Genomic DNA, 21,411 nt, shown 5'->3' with positions numbered 1-21,411 from the left:
TGATGCCATCGACGATGATTTATAATCGTCCCATATTGGAAAGTAATTACAATGTTAACACAGATTATGGTATGAACAAATTAGTATTTGAATGAGTAATAATGATTCTTTTTGTATTTCCAGTGGTTTTGTTGGTGTTTAAAACGTTTCCCGCCAAAATTTCGATTTTCCCGCGTAAAATCACATGGTCGCGTGTGAGAGTGACGTGATTTACATGCTTTACGCAGATTGTAAAATTTTACAGCAGCTTTTACTGTGCACAATCACGGCACACTCATATACAGGAAAGTGTTACAGTAAACTGAAATTGCACCCGTGGCTCTTACTACGCACTTCTGTCGTAGAAGATAATCATTATTCTCTCTATGTCTAATGTTCCTTATTTTGCTATCCTCATTTTCATATATTCTACGGTTTGATTACGTTGACAATTCACCCTATATAACAAGTGTCATTTTTAATTCCCAAGAATTTATTTCACCCCTAATCACATGTTATTGCAAACCTCGATAAGAGGTCAACCTTGATGGCAAGTCCTATTTAGTAAACCCTTTGAGAGTCTTGTTATCGAGGCTCTACTGTATCATATTATATGACTTGCTGTATATAGTACCTGTTAGCCATTTTTAGTTTAGCTTGTTGGCCTCAGCTGTATTCTTTTTTTGTCTGGAAAAAAGTATATTGCCAAAGAGCCCGGGAGGTGAAGAAGGTCTAATTATTTTCGCTAACGCTCTATTTTATCTAGCACACTACTGTGAAGTAACATTCCAAACATGCCTTTCTCTTGTTGATGCTATAAAAATATATTTTAAATACTTGTTTAATTGAGCTACTTGCTCAGTGCTTTAATTTAAAATGTCATTGTTTTCATGACATAAATTTTGTACCCTGTCAAACTGAAAGTGCACTTTATGGTAAACGATAATTCCTGTTATCTCCGTATAAATTATAAACTATTACTGCTAACCTGACTATGTAAACGGTAATATATTAATTGAATAACTGTGTTTAACCCGTAATTGAGGCTAATTTGGCTTAAATTAGCTCATAGCTATATCAGATTTATTCATACACTATGAAATGTGCTACTTGCCATTATGGGTTACTATTTTTTTTTTCATTCGAATAAAAATATTTGAACACATTTAAATCTTATCATCCTTTTTAAAAATAAATAATATACGGGAAACAAAGCAAAAGATCTAAGTTTGACCTGAGAACGTCTCCCGCATCCAAACTACACAGCTTAACACCTTCGGAATTTCATGTTGGAATATTTTTGGTCACAAACCCCCGGAGAAACTCAGTCTCTGCATTTTACTGCAAAGAGTTTCTTCGATTTCCATTAATGTCTACTTATCTCATAGAACAATACTTTAATAAACATAATTCTACTTTACATGTTGTTTATTAAAATATAAATGTAATTTGTAAAATTTAATGTAAAGAGAGATAAATAAATTTATTAAGGTCGATTGTAGGAAAATGTAAGAGAACCTAAAGTGTAGATTTCCTATCTATCAGTAAATTCCCTAAATGTAGTATGTAGATAGATGATACAGGTTTCGTTCTTTTGGGATTAACATGTTGTCTTTGTACCAGGTTTCAAATTCGTAGTAGTCTTAATTAAGCTCTGGTGTATTATTTTCTGATCATATTTGCCACCCATCGTCTGCAAACGTATCCACTTTACTTCTGGTAAATTTTCCCAAAAAAGAGCATTGGACACAAGCCCGATCCTTGTGGTACTCCCGTGTTTAGAGGTGCTTGACCTTAACGATATTTTTTGCACTGGTTGTTTTATTTACAACTGTGAGCTATACCAACACTATTTGAGATGTGCGCATATCTTTCAAGCCTTCTATGTTTTGCTGTGTGAACATAAAAAAATCATGTGATAGAATAAGCATAATGGATTATTTACTAAAATACATCAACACTTGAAAGCAAATTTAAATGTATCAAGTATATTTCTAGTAAATCAGCAAAGTTATGATCTTCAGCTACAAATTGCATCGAAGAAAATGCTGTTTTTGAGGCAGTTTTGTACTAAATACACTTCACGTAGGAACGTCTGGTGGAACTATAATTGACTTTATACTTAATACCATAACATAGGTTAAAGTAAATAGTGGCAGACGATAGACCAAATACTTCACTTCCTCCGAACAAAATTACTATAACTCGTCTATATTTCTAAATAATACTTCTCTAAATGCGTATAGCATAATTAGTATAGTTACTAGTATAATAGTGTATTAGAAAAAAATGAAAAACCAACAGCCCTTTTCTTTGAATATATTACACATTTTTCATTGTCTTTTAAAATAAATATTTTACCGCTTATCTGTAAAATAATATTTAACTAGCAGCAAAATCCGGCTTTGCCCGGGTAAAGTTATACAATGTACAATAAATGGTTATAGAATTAATTTGTTTCTCTATTTTCATAGATGTCCACATATCTTGGTACAGTACTATTAAATCTAGAAATATGTGAAACATTCTTTGTAGCACGTGTTTCCTTAAATTGCAATTAAAATATTAACAGCAATTAAATTATCCAGCTGATCATAACGTAAGCAAATATGTTCTTACAGGCAGAGCCCAAGGGACTTTTTCAAAAATGTAAGGTCAGATTGCAAATCTACACACTTGGACGAATATTTTGGTATATAATATGTGGATAATATGTGGGGTTAAATCTTAAATAAAAAAGCCTTATTGTCCACAATGTTTCATGTAGCGTATTAATAATATAGATAGAGTATATTTAATTAGATAGACGAACATTTTGGTATATAATATCATAATATGTGGGGTTAAAACCTAAACCAAAAAAGCCTTACTGTCCACAATGTTTCATGTAGCGTATTAATAATATAGATAGATAGTTACCATTAAATCCCCCTTATTTTACTGTAGAATAAAATATTGCCTCGTTATATAGCTCTAGCAGAAACGTGGATATTAGGATTTACACTTCAAAGAGTTCTGCATTTACTATTCTGTGTACGTCAGTCAATTTTCTCTGAACGTCAATTTAGGAGGTACATAGTAACGACGCAGTTTCCCGCCATTTTTGACACAAACTGTATCTGACAGCTGTTCTGTCAACACGTTTTAAGAAGCCAATTTGTAAGAAGAATTTGTACGCTTGTTATGGTAAATCAAAATAAACGGTATCAGCATTCTGACACATACTTTCTCCCATAAGTTTGTCAACAACCTTTATCATGTGTAAACGGTGAGAGTAAATATACGGAAATGAAATTTGTACAATTTTGTTCAGAATTTAAAGGACTATAACATACTAAATTTTTATCAAAATTGTTCGAGCCAATTTTGGGAAATCCGATTTTTCCGTTATTTTATGGGGTTTTTATGGGGAAATAACATAATTTGCAATAGCTTTTGAACCGCAATTTTTACAGAAAAGGGATTTGTACCATTTTGTTTAGAATATAAAGGACTATAACATACTAAATTTTTATCAAAATCGTTCGGGCCATTTTTGGGAAAATCCTATTTTTCCGTTATTTTATGGGGTTTTATGGGAAAATCCCCATCTAAAATCAAAATTTCTAAAAAATGAAAAACAACAATCAAAATTGTAAGGACCATAACCTACTATGTTAAATCAAAACTGGATTTTTGTCTAAAATCCTATTTTTCGTTATTTTATGGGGTTTTTATGGGAAAATAACATAATTTACCATAACTTTTGAACCGTAATTTTTACAGAAATGGGATTTGTACCATTTTGTTCGGGATTTAAAGGGCTACAACATACTAAATTTTAATCAAAATCGTTCGGGCCATTTTTGAGAAAATCCGATTTTTCCGGTTTTTTATGGGTTTTTATGGGAAAATCCCCATTAAAAATCAAAATTTCAAAAAAAATGAAAAAAAAACGCCTAGAGATACCATGGATTAGAACCTACATACCAAATTTCATCGAAATCGGACCACAGGTGTAGTCTCTAGCTCTGTACACATCCAGACACACACACACACACACACACACACACACACACACACGCACGCACACACACACAGACATCACTTCGAAAACCACTTTTTTGGGTCCAGGGGGACTCAAAACGAATATATCCACTCAAAACTCAAACTCGAAAATGTTGACGAAAACAATACTTTCTCCATATACTATGGTATAGGGGGAGAAAGTAATACTTGGGTTGATAACAATTAATTGTGCTAATGGATTTAACAAGATGTTTTGCTTACCAAATGGGAAGACCACATGGCGTAAATTGAATAAATGTCTTATCTTTTAAATTTATTTTGTTTATTTATAGTTAGTTTTTGTCAAATTTAATTGTTTAATGTATTCCAGTAATACAATTATTTGTATATCTAGTGGTTGATCTGGAAATGTTTAAAAGGAGGCAAAAGTACCAACGAAAAAGAAGATATATAAAAGAGATATACACGTATAATTTTGAAATATCCAATATGTTAAATTGTATATTTAATGTAATTGGCGATTTTACAGGATTTGACCCCGGACCTTAGGGACCGAAGTCCGGCACTCTAACCATTAGACCAGCTCGCCCCCTCGTGCTGATAATCGTACCATAGGCTTTAAAAAGTTATTACTAGTTAAAAGTAGAGCGTTAACCACCCACCGTCATAAAGTAAACCGTAAAACAACAAATATTTCAGACTTTGCAGAAGATTGTATTTTTATAAGTTTTAACGAGTGCATTATATCACTAGGCGACAATAACTGTTCTACAGTATAGTAAACCCCTGATGTTATGTTAATCTCATATTCAAATCTTTAAACAAATGTGCTTCTATTATTGAAATTATGATTATGTTATTAATTAAATCTAAATTTACCTCATTCCTGGAACACGAAACACATTCCTGAATTACTTAAAAGTAACGGAATCGCATAAGCATGAAAATTTAGTTGCTACACCAAAAGTTTTAGTTTAGAATGGTACTCATTTTTTTAGCAAATAATAAAACTGAAAGCATGAATAAAAGAAATAAAACTCTGCATGGACCTCTGGGATTGACGTTTGTTTGTTTGAAGTAAATATTCCAAAAGTCTCCGATCGGGACAGAATCTGAAACTGGGATTCATACATTGTTAAGCTCTATTCCTGTGATGTTACGGTATGTGACAGAAACCATTGATTATATATTTATAGTCAATGCAACAAACATCTACAATAGCGTCAATACTGTGGATATAGTTGTTTCAGCTGTTGGCTAGTATCAAGATGTATGGAGTAAAGTATGGAGTACTTATACTTATAGCTCAGTGTTATACTCCATACATCTTGGGCTAGTATAACTATTTAGTTCTCAAATCCCTAGGTTAAGTATGTAGACATTTATCGGAAGCACGACACTGTTTAAACGGGTAGACTTCCATATCTGTTGGAACAAACAACCGAATGAAAATATCGATTGTTCGATTGCTTCATTCGATATATCGTTTGGTTAGTTAGGCAAGGTTAACCTTACCTAGATAATATATCGTATAATCAATATATCTATCGATATTTGCATTTGGTTGTTGATGAATGTTGTTAATGAAAATTTCGATTGTTTCATTCGATATATCGTTTGGTTAGTTAGGCAAGGTTAACCTTACCTAGCTAACTAAACGATGTATCGTATAATCAATATCAATATATCTATCGATATTTGCATTTGGTTGTTTGTGCCACAGATACGGAAGTGTATCCGTTTAAACTCGTAAACGGGTAATAATCAAACCTCGATGTGAAAGAAATTATTTTTTCCTTCATTGAATATAATTATCTAGGTTACTCTCAGTTTTACCCTACTGGCTTTACAGGTACAAATGTTTTAGCTATTTTTGAACTCTATCTAAATTATCAGCGATGTTAATGAGTCTTACAAATAAGATGAACATATGAATATAATAAATGCTATTAAAATATATTTTTTTCAGCAGATACAATACAATTTTTATAGTTTTATTTATTGATTTTGTATGTTTACCTTGTATATTTTTGTGTAGGCCTATTACTAATTGTTAAATTAAAATTAAACTAAATCAGCACAACATGGTAGTTTTACTAAAATAACTACTAATCTACTTCCGGTCTATGTAAACAACACAGAGCAACTCTAGTCCCTTCCGTTTCCGGTTATGAGTTCAAAGATTCCTGTCATTTTTCTGTTGTAATATTTTTAGTTTGCAAGTGTTGTTTTACTCTGTCTAAACACTCCCACAAACAAATTGAATATATAAATTTGTAAGTTAAACAAATCTACGGTAAATACTTCCTGGATTCATAAGTTATATAAGTCACAACAAAATTTCGGTGTCAAACTTGGAAAAAGAATTTTGTGATTTACTAAAGCAAATCGTCTATGTTTAAGACTATCAATACGAGTATAAAATAATGACAAAAAAATAAAAACTCGTATAAAAAGAGAGTTTTTTATAACGTAATTAAAAAGAACATGTAAATAGCAAATCAAAGTAAATCACAAAATTGTATTGAATCTAGTTCAGAATCTTATTAACAAATAGCAATTAAAATAATTGAGTCCCAGCAAGATCACACACCCCATTAACACAGGGTAAGGTCGGCGCCAATCAAATTAGGTCTTGGTCACCCTGCTACTGTAGTGGTTCTGATTTTTCCCTTCTTTCTCTATGTATTTTCCGTCTAGTTTCCATTCTCAGAGAAGTTCAACAACCTCGTTGGAATGACAAATTAACAGAAACATACTATTGTTAATACACAAAATAATGATATAAAACTAACAACAAAACTAAGAAAATCGTACTCTGTAGAAAATATATGGTATTTATTATATTCCTTAAGCAATGCAATACATCAAATATTACCTATATTTTGTAAGGTTTCTTAACATATCTGACAATTTAGTTCAAATTACTGAGGGTAATTAATTTACTGCGAAGAAAGGATTCGTATGTAATAAAATATGATTTAAAAATAAAAAAGTAATCTAAAAAACTGAATGTTTTAATTTTGTTTGAAATAATTCGTTGCTTGAACTATGTTGATTTTTAAATTAGTAAATGTATTTAAAAATAAAAAGTATTATTAACAATAAATGAAGAATTCAAGAGTACATATCTGCTGCCTTACAATTATAATATTTCTTTTACTTTTGACGATTATGTCAGTAACCGATATTCATTTCTCTCTCTCTCTTTGCATTCCCTATGTCACAATGGAGAAATCCAAGAAAGGCTATGAAATAGTGGGCATAATATTTATTAATAAGACATTTATGTTTTTTTTCCCCATATAATTCTTTTAAGCAAAAAGTGTTCCAATGGCTTGCTGTTAATCCTTTTTACGAACTCAAAAGACTTTTTAGACCTTCCTTCATCAAAGGTATGTTTTAGTTGTCATTGTCTAAGTAGCGTGCCTTCACCTAATGCCTTGTAGTACAACCTGTCTAATTTTGTAATGCTTTGCTAACTTTCAAAGGGTTGTTTTGACTTCTCGATAGTGATAAACTCAGTGATATTAGTTTTATACATATTTATTAACTTAAAATGTTATTTTTCTTCGCAGACTTCAAAGTACAATTTGTAACACACTTATCAATTTGACAACTGCTCTGCAGGAAAAATATTTTACCCTTCATTTTTAATATGTCTACTGGAAATAAACATGTCTTATGTCTGTCTCAACGTCATGAATTTGACAAACTTTATTAGTTTTCCGATCATAATTGGCCTGTTGTTTCTCAAATGTACAATAGACTCGTAACTAAAAAAAGCAAATGTATCACTATACGGGTTTCCTAAGAAGTTATTTTGTAAATCATTAAATACCAATGTATATCCCTCATTGTCGTGTTTTGTGCTGCCTAATCTAAATCACTACATGTTCTCCATTAGATGTGATTATTGTAATGTGTCACATTAAAATGGTCAAACCTGTGTTGGCCGCCCTTTCCGTGTTACGCCTACTTTCCTGTTAATACGACACGCCACTAGATTGTAACAATGCTAAGGGAACATTTTTATAAAATATAATCTAGCGAAAGATTAAAGATATCTATTAAAACGTACATTCTATCCAATAAGATAAATTGCGTGTGTTTTCTATGGCTATTACTTTGTTAACATTACAATTGCAAAATTGTGTTGAACGTGAATGATTTATTCAACAATTGGAAAATGTTTGTTTTATTCTATTCGTGAACTTAGAATTTAAAGGTCTTACAAGTTTACAAACCTCGCCGTTTCTGTGGTCTGTTACACAAGATTCAAAAGTTCCCGCCAAAGTGTCGATTTCGATTTTCCCGCGAAAAGTCACGTGGTCGTGTGTCGTGTCAAGGGTCACGTGATTTACATGCTGTAGTCGCTTTAAGAACTTTACGCAGATTGTAAAATTTTACAGCAGCTTTGTGCACAATCACGGCACACTCACATACAGGAAAGTGTTGTAGTAACCTGGGATTGCACCCGTGGCTCTTACTACGCACTTCTGTCACAGAAGATAATCATTATTCACTAAGTCTTTGTTTAGTCGTAGGATAATCCTTGTAATATTACTTATTATATATGTGGTAATCATGCAACTTTATTCTATAACAGAATATAGTACTGTACATTGTCCGTTGAAGCATAGACAAACAAATTTAATTAATATAGACTGTCAGCCGTGCTGTGGTTACCATGGTTACCATAGGTTTTAACGCTACGCCGTTACTACACGGCTCTCCCAGCGGTGTGCGCCAGAACCTATGGTAACCGCAACACAGCTATCGGTCTATATTTATTTAATTCTGTTTGTCTATGGTTGAACTGTTCTTTAAAAAACTGTTGTAAATGTTTCATTGCAGTGACAAAAATATACTTTTTTACCTAGGGACAAGTGCATACACAGTTTACAAGGTCAATATAAGTTCAATTTATTTAAAAACTTTTATAAATATTACTTGTACTTACTGAATTTCTACTTATCGTATATAATTTAGTACTGCATCATTCTAGATTTTTTTACGTTTTATCTACAATTTTCTGCTTGTAGGTCTTCGTGTGTTTTGCCAAGTAAATCAATTCTAATTTGATTTGATAACACTATTCACTGGCCATTAAAATGGGGCGATGTCTACTTGTACCGGCGTCTAGTTGTACCTGCTGCATTTTGGTGACAGGCGTCTAGTTGTACCCCGTCCAAAGCTGTAGAGACAACTTGACGATGGTGCGGACGTCTAGTTGTCTCTACGTCTAGTTGTCTCTACGTCTAGTTGTACCTCTTACAAATCTACAGGTACAACTAGTCGGGAACGTCACCGTCTACTTGTACCTCATACGTCTGCGTCTACTTGTACCTACGACTACTTGTACCTACGACTACTTGTACCTACGACTACTTGTACCTACGACTACTTGTACCTACGACTACTTGTACCTACGCCTACTTGTACCTACGTCTAGTTGTACCTGCGGCTGTAGTTGTATCTCCCCTTCAACTTGTCACCGGTTTAAGAGATTTATTTTATTTCTTTAAAAATCATACAACCTTACAACAATTTATTATAAACAACTTGCTACAAAAGCCAGGAAAATTTGGCTTGTCTGCAGCTCATTGAGAAACCCCTGTTCTTGACAACAACGTACTTGTGTCCCTTGGTCAGTCCTTATCCATATTACACTTTGGTTTTCCTTATTTCTTGTCAAGATCTGCTATCATTGTTTTTTTCCACTTAAACTCTACCTTTCTATAGAAAACTAACATTAACTTGCTTAAACAACAACTTTAAACAATTATCTTAAATAAATAAATTCAGAGTTTACAAAAACAAGTAATTGAGTATAATAAAGTGTTTTTGTACGGTATTAGTAAAGGAGAATATTACAACAAGTTCAAATTAAAAATGTATATGTTATTCTTATGGATATTACGTAAACTGGCGTAGTATGGTAGTTGATGCATATACTTTGACGAATTAGTTTATTTAACACTTAACTACTAACTTTTCTCAAAAAAAACATCTTAATTACCTTCTACGCAAACGTAATTAAAGCTCAGTATTGAAATACCATTTAAAAAAATAACCCAGATATGACTATTTTTGCGCGCGCTTATTAGTTCTTAGTAAAACTAATCTTGGTTTAGTTGCAGACTACATAGCCAGTGTACACATACCTAGCTCAGTATAAAATTACAACACAAATTACACTGATGAAATCACGGAAGTGTTTAACTACAAAAGATCCACCAATACGATTTTAATACTATTTAAAGGTTCTTCCAAAGGAAGAGATACCAGATAACATACTAATAATAACTCCGATGACGTACGGTAAGGGGAATATTTTATTCATTGAATGATCAACCGAATTTGGCGACTAACGCAATTAATATCAATATTGTTTTTACACTTATTATTCTTTAAACAATGCTAAATGCTCAAAATATGTAGCCTATATTTCATCCAATTTATCGCAGTTAGGTGAATTAACGTAATCCTTGAAAGTAACCGTCGATTTCGACGGGTTTCACCTAGTTACTATTAAATAGTATTAGTTAATATATCGATGTTCACATGACCGGATGAGTCATCAGCTCTATCCCTAGTCCGTCGGTCATTATCCCTCGAGGCACCGGCCGATGGACCAGGGAACAGCTATGATTTACACTATCACCCTCTACTACGACATTTTTTTTAGGTAAACATTCCAACGCTCATGATGACATCGAACACTCATGCATATTTGTATATAGGCCTAGCCAGTCCAAAACCTGAATACACTGTAGGTATGAATCAGACCGCTTATATCATAAACAACTAAATATTAAGGCTAGTTTCCTAACCAGAGAACACACAAGAATGGCACTTTACAAGACTTTTTATACCAAGCCTTCATAAACTAAGAGTATTTCATAAGTTACGTTGCCTGTGTAAATTTAGACTTAAAATCAGTATAAAATCAGTAATGGATTGAAAATCTAAGTGTTATTTACGTTTTGTTTGCACTATAATGTAGTGTACCTGTTTCTCGAAATCGACTAATTTTTAAGCTATGTGTATTACCAGGAATTATTTCAAAACTAATAAATAAATAACGTCTTTGTTGGGCAGCGTACATCAGATTATAGATCTGTTTTACATTAAAACTTTTGTCATTCAAGGAGTTTAAAATACTCAACTAAAAGCTTATGTTTTTAATAAAAAATCACACTGTTCATAACAGTTTGATATAATCAACATTTTTTTGAAAATGTTTAATACTGTGAGTGAAAGAGTTTTTTTTTAGCAACTACCACAGTACTACGTAAAATCAAAACAATATTTAGGTTGATTGGAGGTCAATCACTTTCTCGCAACTACGCGATAGAGGGCTGACCCAACACCCCAATAACTGGAATGGATTGTTGTGAAAGGAAACTCTAAGAATTTGCAAATGAAGTCCATTCGGAGTAACGTGTGGGGATTAACGGGACATTCTGTACGCTGTTTACAAAATATTTCCTTTGCCTTTCCAAGTACTGAATCTAAATGGTTTTGCTTATATTAAACAATAAGTCAAACACGTTGTAGCAGATGTCTTTAGCTGCATTTTACAACAGGTATTTCGTTCACCTTTCTCAGAAATAGCTGTTCATGGCGTGTTCCTGAATCAACAATAAGGTATATTGTGTTATTGTCCTAATAAACACGATTGACATTCGCCTATCTTTATGGTCGTATTATATAAATAACATTGAACTGATTAATTTAACAAATGATCATTGTTAAATTATTGTAACAATTAGGCTATTTATGTACTGTACATTTATGTTTTATATGTTTGTTTTGTGCTGTATTTATGTTTTAGTATATATATATACTGTTTAAATATTTATTTATTCAATCAATGTCCTGACTAATCAATACACAACCTAAACGATATTAAATAGAGATTTGATCATATTGTCATAGCATCTCTTTATAAGAAATCTGTCCGGAGTATGTGCAATTTTGGTTTAAACTTATTGGTAAATTGGTGTAAGATTGTTTTAGGTTTATTCGTAATCCGGACGCATACGAAGTTGAAGCTTTTGCTTTGGTATTAACAGTCAAGTAAAATAAATAAATAATTAAAATAAATAAATAATTAAATAATCTTATAAATTTAAGAAAATGGGTTATTCGTTTGGCTCTGCTACCCGACCATTTTTATTATTGAGGTCTCAAATTAAAGGTATGCACGCACAGATTTGCCATCAAGCATCGGCGTATATTTTTCGGTTGTAGGTCAGAGGGTCCCAGGGCAACCCAGACAAGGGTCGGTCGTAAAATATTTGAGCGAGCGCGGTCAGAGGGTCCCAGGGTTACCCCTCATTAGCGCTGGGACTCTCTGGCAACTCCAGCCAAGAGAGGATTAACGCGCAAGTCACTGAAATACCCCAAATGTGGGGTTACTGTTGGAATTAAATTATTTTGCGTTTCAGTTGCATTACAACCTTTACTATATGCACAATTTACTATGGAGGTAAAACTCGATGTACTACTAGTTTCAAGGAATATACATTTGGTTTATGTATTTTAATCACACTTGTTGAAATATCAGAATTAATAACTTCATTGAGATTTAGACAATGATAATCTGTTAAACTAATGGAAAAGGCAAAAGAAAAAGGTAAACAATCAACCATAAATAAAAGACCAATGTAACTACTGACACAACGTACTGTATATCTACCCAATAATATTATACAAAGATCTAAAGGGATCTGCTGTGAGTATGCTACTCAATCGCGTAAAAACTAACAAACATGTAGTTACCATACCTCGGATCTGTTTAGGACGGTTCATCCTTCGATACTGACCGAGGGCTTTGCTTGATTGTTGTTAATGAAATATTTATTTATCTATCTCTCTAAAATACTAATGTTCTGGTAGACGCTATTATGTATGAAACGTTTAGGTCATATACAATAATAAAGTCGTGAAAAAGAATAATTTATAAACAAATATATAATGATTACATAAGTTTAGTTAGTGGATGAATAGTACCACTTACACATAAAAAGACGTTAAACATTAAAATTAAAAATAAACAACTATAAACAGACAGACGAATCTTTTGACACCTCAAACGTTGAAATTGGTCCACAGGTACAGATGAGGGAGGAATAATCTTCACAAAAAACTGCCTCACATTACATATAGAATAGACAGATATTTGACAGATAGATTTATTGAATTCTTTAAACATAGTTAAATTAACATCGTTTTATGGTTTTTTTTTATTTCTGGTAAATGAATAGGACACTTCTATATTTTGAGATGAAACATGCCTTAAAAATGTGAAGGCCGACTCGCCGAGTGACTTATGCTTGTCACCCAATAACTGCAATCTAAGAAATTCTAACGGATTAACGGATCATGTTTTTGCATTGTTCACTCATATTCCATTTACCTTTCCAAGTACATGCTGACCTATGTTTCTGAATTAGCTTGAATTCAACAATAAGTCGAATACTTTGTTATAAACGGACCAAACAACATTCTACAATATGTATTTCCATCACCTTTCCCAGAACTAGCTATTGATGAAATTTTCCTGAATAAACATTAAGGCTACCGGATTCATTGTTTGAATACTATCAAGAGAAATAATTCAGTTATTTTTCAATGTTCGTATAGTAAATATTTTTAAGAAGTGTTAAAAGTTATAATGTCTATAGCCTAAAGGTAGGCCTACAACTTAGCTTGCTTACATAGGGTAGATATATTATAAGTAAATTAGGTAGGCCTAGTAGTTGATATTACAAAGAATACTTGAATAAAAATCTATAATATTAAAACGAAACAGTGTTTTTTTTATTTCCCGATTGTGAATCAACCACTCTACGGATTTTCATGATTTTTGAGTTGAAAGAAAGATAATTTTGAGAACTAGGGAATGTCGAAGCCATCATTTTAGTTGGCTTATTTATACTATGTGTAATGCTAATCATTGATACGTCCAATTCTTCTGTAAGAGGATGACAGAGTAAAATACTAGGATGTTCAAATTATTTTTTAAAGCAATCTTACAAAGATCTTCGATTTGTTTTAGAGCAATATAATTTGTTTTAACTAACAGCTGGTTAAATATAAACTACGGAACTATGAGGTTATTTTATTTTTGTCATTGATTATTGAAAATAAGTAAGATTAGTAAAGATAATTAGACCACAGTTTTAACCAACATTAATTAAACTACAGTACAAATCGAGGCTCTGTACACGAGTTGAATAAAAATATTTTTTAAAGGCCTTTAACTATAACTTACCTTACACCTTAATACACACACTAATATTTGAGAATGTAGAGTGTTCGACTACTTTTTAATCTTAAAATTGGTGATTTTTCCAAATTAACACAAAATTCCCTTAATGCACGCTGTCTTAAAGAGTAGTTAAAAATATGCTTGAAAATAAATTTGGCGCTGTTCCGCTCAGTAGTTATACTTCAAAGTCCTTTTATAAACGTTTTGGCCCACCCTGTAAATACTGTTAGAGACAATTTATTTTTATTAGCACCAAAATCATTGGGGTGATTATATATTTAAATGAATATATCATACTACCCATAGGTATGCATTTGAAAATCTTTCAAAAAGCGCCTCTACGAATTGGGCCTTTTCGGTGCATTTTTCGGTATTGAAAATACTGTAATTGTATTGGATTCGGCATGGCAGAATTAGGGAGGGGTCGCCGGAAGACTGCCCCCCGGAAAACTACCCCCCCCAAACAGGTTCCTTTTGTCATATTGACGTCAGAGACCGGGGGGGCAGTTTTCCAGTCACGGACACAATTTAGTTGTCAAACAGTTCTAATCTAACCTAACCTAACCAACCAAACTTGTAATATTTCGAAATTCTGTTTTAAATTCACCACATGACTTTTCTATTATCCAATGGACTCGAATTAAAATTAAAATTATATAGCATGATTTGTCTAGTGGGGGGGGGGGTTAGTATTCCAGTTGCGGACACGGCTTCCATATTGGTTAGTTGGCAGATTTTGTGACGACACGTTTCACCTGGGGGGGGGTAGTTTTCCAGGGGATATTAGTATTCCGCATCCCCTTAGGGAGGAATGAGAACATAACGAGTGCAAGCAACAGATATGGAACGTTTTAAAATTTTAAGTGACTTGTGGCCGAGTTAAATATTGCTTTGTTAAATATTGACTAAATTTACTAAGTTTATTGTGAAAGATATAAATACGCTGCCCCTTGTCAACATTTATCAAACCCGAACTTAATCCTTTCCAGGCGACTGCGGTCTGAGGGTCCCAGGATTAATGAAGTGTCGGCCTGGGACCCTGTGGCAACGCTCACCAAAGCTGGCAAAGGATTTTTAGGTAGATTTTGAGGCCGGGACCCTCTGACCGTCTCCCATATTTTTCTATTATCTCACTCGGCTTATACGTAAACGAAATTGCTCCCCATGTTTTTCTTATGGGAGTTAAATTTGGTTTTCATGATTTTCTTCGTTAGGCTAAACAAATCATGTTAACAATTTAATTTTTGAGTTGTTCTAATTCTTATAACGTAGTTTTCTAAAGTTATCTGTTGTGGCTGCCTAGAAATAATCGGACGTTTGTTTCTCCTTTAAAAATGTATTGATAATTATAGTAGTGTTAGTTAATTATGTTACAAGACTATGACAAATTGCCAATTATTGAGTCAACTTGGTCCCCACGCACAGGCTTCGCATATGTGGGCCCTGTCGATTTTCAGAAATTACGTTCATTCTGTATCTATTATTCTTTTGTTATGAATTGCTTTTGATTTTATTTATTTGATTTAATTTTACTATGGTATTTTTCCGGACAAACTCCATTAAACATATAGCACGGGTCGAGGTTAATTTAACAACTTAAAACTAATTCATTCAACAATAGTTTACCTGAAAACTATTTTACTAATATTTGTTTAAAGTTTTACAGAATACACTTACACATGATGCTATTGTATGTTTTTATTTATACATGATATAGGTACTTACAACAAAACTTGTGAATTTTTGTGTTTATTTATACATTTATTGTATGGCAACAACGTAAACTTAAAGATAGGAGCGAGTGTATGCAATTCCAAGATAGAGTTTAGTAAGAGTATATTTCGTACCTAGTTCAGAAAATGACTTTTTTCAGCTCGGGATCATTTTTAAGTTCGAGACGAAGATGAAATCGGTCCGTGGTACGATTGCTGTTTTTCACCAAACTATACAAAACTGAGAAAATATATCAATAATGTAGGCAAGCATGTTTCTTTACAACCTTTTTATCAGCTCGTGAACATCACAGAGAAAATATCCGCATATCGGTGGAAATGTATTTTCCTGTCGATCTATAGAATGCCTTTATAAATTAAAATAGGCTAAAAAGACATAAAAAAAGAATTACAAATGTTTAAAACTAACATGGGTTTAACGGGTTGCTATGCTGGTGACGAAATAACAACTAATTATGAAAATAAAATCAAAACAAATGGAACATATTCCAATCACATTTATTATTTACAGTGTATGTTAAATGGAGAAGTATGTGTAGTACATTGCATAGTTTTTGTCGAGTTTTCAACCGCTGGACCTCAACTTCATTGTACACTTCATTGTTCATTGATCACTGGGTAATCCATTGTAAACTATAAGATATGCACACTAATCAATGCAAATACTTTAAGGTTATGTGAAAAAATATTTAAAGGAATCAGCAAAAATAGTAATACATAATTGCTGGGCAGCGGTCTATTGCAATTCATTAGGGATATACTGCTTGTATATTTAATGATATATATAAATGTTTTAATTAAATAAGCGATTTTCGGTACTAGGGCTGGAAAATTTTAATCACAACTATAGCTGCCATTTCGACCCTGGACAGCAATGCGTAGCTTTCAGCCTCCAATTAACGTCTGTAAAACTACTAAAACATCGTATTGCGGTGAAAAATATTTGCCAATCATACTCAATTGACTCGGAACACTGCAGTTCCTGATTTAATTAAGGGTATTATTAAAAAGTACTCGTGCAGTAATCAATTAAACAGGGTAACGAATTGAAGGATAGATACAACTAGACTATAAGGACGCAAAATACGCGTAGGTACAACTAGACGTAGGGACTACTAGACGGAGGGACCACTAGTCGTAGAGACTACTAGTCGTAGGGACTACTAGTCGTAGGGACAACTGGTCGCATCCGTACAAGCTAGGTGATACTACTTGTCGGTGGGATACACGTCTAGTTGTACCTACGTCTACTTGTACCTACGTCTAGTTGTACCTCCTAAAAATCTGCAGGTACAACTAGTCGGGTGAGCCACCGTCTACTTGTACCTACGTCTAGTTGTACCTACGACTAGTTGTCTCTAGGCCTCGAGGTACAAGTAGACGGAGGGACAACGAGACGGAGGGACAACGAGACGCGGTCCCATTAAAATGCATCATTAAAAAAAAAATTATATTGGTTGTCAAGTTTTAGTTAATAGAGTTAATAAGAAAAATCTGTGACAAAAAGGTAAATATGCGAGTCAAACCAAAAGATTCCAAGTCGAACCGGAGAACACCTTCCGCATTTAAATTGCATATCTTTACCTTCTGGATTTCATGATGCAATATTTTTTTCACAAACCTCGTAGAAACATTGAACTCAACATTTTACTGCAAAGAGTTTCTTTTATTGTTTTCAAAAAGGAATAAATTCCCATCCAGCAAAAATCATCGAATTTTAGAACATATTACATGGAATATTTCCTTGATGTACATTACTTTTGTTTAGAAAAAGAATAAAGGTAATTATGAAAACTACTTAAAAGACTTCTCTTAAATTTTCAGACGTAAACAAATTATTCTGTAACATCAACATCGGAATTTCAGTGTAGTACAATCAAAGATTTGGAATACCTTAATACCAGTTGTCAAACATCCATAAATCCCAAAGTACCCATGAACTAGAGAAAACTACACCCTATAAACCAATTACTAAAAATGTTCGTCATGACGAGAAACCTTGCGCAAAATTACCCATTATTTCATAAATTGCTCTTTAAGGTTGTAATTACTTTCTAAAGGGAACTTTCCATGTACCTAATTTTAAAAATACCTCAGCTGTACTTATTTGTTTGTTATTCTTTCAATGTATTACATTATTGAAATCGATGTGATCATTTGTGTGTAATACTGTATCCTGTTTTGTTTATTTCAGCTTAACTTAATCAATCAATAGGTTTAATAATACCATAGACAAAACAGAATTAAATATATACCTCAGCTTTGATACGGTTACCATAGGTTCTGGCGCACACCGCTGGGAGCGCCACGTATTTAAGGCGTACAGTTACTACACGACGCTCCCAGCGGTGTGCGCCAGAACCTATGGTAACCATGGCAACTGCGGCATGGCTGACAGTCTGTATTTAATTCTTTTTGTCTATGTTAATACTTATGAAGTCAAACGGGGTGAAGCCCGTGGATAACAGCTAGTTGTTACAAACGCTCAATTAAAACCTTTTAATACTGACATTTTAATTGTACACTTTAGAGAAATTTACAATAACAACACATCTCCAAAATCACACTATTACTCATAAGTTCCAACTGTATTTTCACCCAACCATATCTACCTTGAAATGTATCCACTTAAACCTACAAACTTGAATCGAACTTAAAACTTGCGGCAAACTTGACAAGCTTGTGACATGTTTGTGTCAAGAGTTAACTGATACGAGACGGCACTTCATCTCAAATGCGTTCGTCAAGGCAATTCAAGTCTAAAACCTAACTTTACCATCTAAACACACTTCCAACTTGTATCTTACATGTTTTAATGGGTGTTATTAGTTTCTCGACTGAACATATGACTTTTAACATTGTTGTGTTTGAAATATTGCATGAACAAATGATTGATTAGTATCGTATCTGAATTAAAATAAATATTTATAAGAAGGAAGAAGAAGAGGTGGTAATGAGAGGATCCAAAATATCTGAACAGCTGTTATATCACAAAATTTGACACGGTTAAACGCCATTTATTGATACATGCAATCTGTTTGATTATATTGCACGACAGGGGGAATCTTCCATTGAAATAATGAAAAATACTCGTATACACATAGCAATTTTACAAAAACTTATAAGTGTTAACAATGAAAATATACGATTTCTAAAAATTAAAAAAAAAACTGTAGCCCAGTTTCTTAAACTGTGGTTTGAAGCTATAAACCACATATTTTGCTATAAACTAACATATCTTGAAAAAGGATGTGTATATTTTATGTTAAAAACTTTTCCTATATTTGAAAACCCCCACTAAAATCCATACAACGATACAAAAAAAATATGTTAAAACACTATCCATCATGATTTATATACACAAAGCACGATGTAAAATCTGCAATGATTTTTATATAATAATATTTTAAAAAGGTTAGAGCAATGAAGATAATATTTTGCTCAAATAACTTCAAGCTTGAATCAGCTAAGACGATAAAAACTTGTATTGAAGGCATTCTTGTGAAGTTATCCAGCAAAGAATGTGATGCTTTATCAGGTAACAATCGAAAAATTAAATAACGTAATGTTTCCACATGGTTTATTTCTTCTACAAGGTTAGTCTTACCATAGACGAAAAGAATAAATTATAGTTTGTCAGCCGTGCTGCGGTTACCATACGTTCTGGCGCACACCGCTGGGAGCGCCATGTAGTTACGGCGTACGTGCTACGTAACTACACGGTGCTCCCAGAGGTGTGCGCCAGAACCTATGGTAACCGCAGCACGGCCGACAGTCTATATTTAATTATTTTTGTCTATGGTCTTACTTAGGTTGGTATGATTTTTAAATTACTGAGTATTTGTAACAGATGGATAAGAGTGCTTGTTCTGTTAAACTAAAAGATGCCCCAGCCATCAAAGGCACACAATGTACTTCAAGGTAAATAAATGCTGAGTCATTGGGAAAAAAATTTTCCAAAAAAGCTAGCCTACCTACAATAAATAATCAAAATAGTTGCTATTTTTGTACATAATTAAACGCAAAATATAAGGGTTGCTTGTTGAAATTGCTTTGCTTCTTTCCATTGCCAACATAAAAATAAATGGTAAATTCGTAACAGCTTTAAACTATGGTAACAGCTATAAAATTTGTTGGGTGGTGTGTTGTACACGTGTAAATAAGTTGGCAACACTGATTGTAATCTAAAATCAGGTGTTAATGCCTAGGATTACTATTTATTAGATAAAATGTGTAATATATTTTATTGTTTTATGAATAAATAATAAATCGTGATTTAAATATCGATGTACGTTTTAGTGAAATGGACGCACGGGACACATTGTGATCTGTTTTCAAATCGATTCGCAAGAAAATAAACAACAATCAGAAAAGGTTTCTTTCTGGTAAATGCTGGAAAAATTTAATGTGTATTAGCGCGTAAAAATTATTTGCTGCTCTCGATAAACTATTCTGTTAGAAATGTTACAAATTACATTTAGTTCACACACAAATTACACCAATAACAATTGTAGGCTTGTTACTGTTTTACCAGCTTATTATCTAAACTTTGGTTGGTTAATTAAGTAATTACATTAGCCTTGTAACACCAGATGTGTCTTTTAGCGAATTTCCCATATAGGGAATAAGCTATTACCATAGGTCTCATGGTAAGACCTGGGCCCGGGACCGATTTACTTTTTCGTTTTGAGGTCCCTAGAGGCCAAAAACACCATCCGTTCAAATTCATATATTATATATTATATATTTATATATATATAAATCATATATTTATTATTATTATATTATATTATATATATATACAGGGTGAGTTTCTACTAAGTGCGTTAATTTTTACCAGTTATTCTACTCACTAAAAGGAACAAAAAATGACAAACAAAAATTTTCCATCCCCACCCGTTATGCTGTAATGGCCGATTATGTGAATTTTTAAAATTACCTGTAGTAGCTTCACTAAAACGAGCATAGAAATTAAGCCAATACACGTACAGCATAATAACTTATACCAATAAAAAGAGCGTTAAATTTCCTACAAAACCATTGCAACACCTTTAACATACAACCATATTTTCACCGTTGTATGTCTCACATAACATAAAAAAAAGTTTCAAAATTAATTCTTTACAACTTCAAAGTGGTTTTACAACTATACATACTAATGTGATGTTTTGTCAAATTACGTAAAAAACTTTCCCATTTCATGCCCTTTAAAATAATGTAACCCATAAGGTTATTGCTGTAATAAAAGTTCGAAAAATTAGGTCAAAACCGCGTCAAGGTCAGAGTTTTCGGAATCAAAACATTGAACCAAATGTAATACAGTATCTGTTAATTTCTTTGCTATCTTATAATCAGCTGACATCTGATCAGCTGGGTGTTAAACTTTGTTTACAAAACCAGCTGATTTCA

This window comes from Macrosteles quadrilineatus, unplaced genomic scaffold (genome assembly GCF_028750875.1).
Source record: "Macrosteles quadrilineatus isolate MER2022 unplaced genomic scaffold, UCM_ALF_1.0 Scaffold_1__1_contigs__length_201487025, whole genome shotgun sequence".
Taxonomy (NCBI): Eukaryota; Metazoa; Arthropoda; class Insecta; order Hemiptera; family Cicadellidae; genus Macrosteles; species Macrosteles quadrilineatus.
This window is presented reverse-complemented; position numbering follows the sequence as displayed.